Raw genomic sequence first — 1,759 nt, 5'->3', positions numbered from 1 at the left:
TATTGAGTATTCTCATGGAAATCTGTTTCTTTGCCTGCCCTGTCCAGGCTTACCTGCACACGGCCAGGTCTGATGTGGGGAGAGAACACCTTCTGCCTGGGGAAGTCAGGGGTCATGAGCTAAACGCTAAACAGTGAGCCCTAACTCCCATTTGTAGCCTCAGTTGTACTCCATCTGTTTACTTCTAAATGTCTTATTAACCTTTTCCCTGCCCAGCAAATAAGGACAGCATTTATACCGGGGGTGCCAACAAAATGTATATACATGTTAAGAGATGTTATCTATGCTCAAGCAGTAGTTCGCTGTAATCAGGTGTCTGGATGCTGATGGTAACAACTTTGAGCATCTCTTGTAATTGCGGAAGTCAAACGGACTTCTTTCATCTTTTGTTATCAGTATATATATTGAGGGTTTTAATACAGTTTTCTCCCTTCTTAAGATGTGCGTACATTTTTTTGGCACCCTTTGTATAGGTGCTTATATTTTACAAGAGATTCCCTTTTATTTTCTCGTTTGACCCAACACAACTGGCAAACTTGGTGACAAAAATACAAGCTCTTAATGCACACAAATTCTAGTGCTCAGGGAGCCCTCTATACCCACTAGGTCAGTGCCTCTTTAATCTGCCTCATACAATTCTAACAAGCAGGCAGCTGCTATCAGCGTCTATGGAGAAGGACAGAGGTGACAGGTCACCTTAGAGTCCACTATAAATCCTGCCTCCACCATCTACTTGGTGTGAAAACTTGGACAAACTCTTTGGGCCCCAGTTTCCTCACCTGTAAAATGGGTATAATACCTAATTCATAGAGTTGTGTAAGGATTAAAAAGGTGAAACAGACGACGGTGAACACGGTGAACACAGTGCCTAGTATACAGCAGGACGTCAGAAAATGGTAGCTTTGTCGGTAGCAATTCTAGGAATAAACAGTTATTGCAAGTCAAATCTGCAAATAGAATGGTAGAGAGGAGATATAAACTAGAAGTGATGATTGATATCAAGGGAGGGAGCAAAGCCATCCTAAAAATAAAAAAGTACAAGAGAGCCAGATGGCGTCCTGGGGTGTGGAGTGGGGGTACAGGAGCTCTGCTGTCCCCTCAACCCCAGGTGTTTCGGTGTCACTGACAGCCAACAACTCATCCAGCCCCAAACGATAAAGGGTGTTTAATGGTCTAAATAAAGAAAGGGGTGTGTTCAACACATTCCCAAGGGATTTTTCAATAAAAATTAGAAATGTAAGAACTTACAAAAATTTAAGAATCAGCCCATCAGAAAACTTGCCTACACAGAATTTCTTGTTAGAAGAATTCAGAGAGATTTTTTGTTTGTTTTACCATATTTTGGTTATTTTACCAGTTAATGTATTTTTTAGGAAACAGAAAAATCAATACTAACAACTATTTAAAAGTCTTTTTTTTTTTTGGTCATGAGGATTTTTATACCTCATTTTACCAGGTAATTTTTCCTCAAAATAGCTTTTATTATTATTATTATTATTATTATTATCATTATCATTATCATTATCATCATCCTTGAAATTATTTTTCCAAATGGTACCAACTGGTGGGAAGAGACCTGAGTATAAATTCCTGCATTGTCATAGTTTTGAAACAACAGCAAAGCACCTGGTTATTTTGAACCTCAGTTTTTCCATCTGTCAAATAGGACTTTCTATGTATCAAGGCTTTTATATGTGGAAAGCCTCTGACCGGTACTGAAGATAGAATCTCAAAATATATTTTCTTAATTTTACCTCTT

This window comes from Rhinolophus ferrumequinum, chromosome 13 (assembly GCF_004115265.2).
Source record: "Rhinolophus ferrumequinum isolate MPI-CBG mRhiFer1 chromosome 13, mRhiFer1_v1.p, whole genome shotgun sequence".
Taxonomy (NCBI): Eukaryota; Metazoa; Chordata; class Mammalia; order Chiroptera; family Rhinolophidae; genus Rhinolophus; species Rhinolophus ferrumequinum.
Note: the sequence above shows the minus strand (reverse complement) of the source record.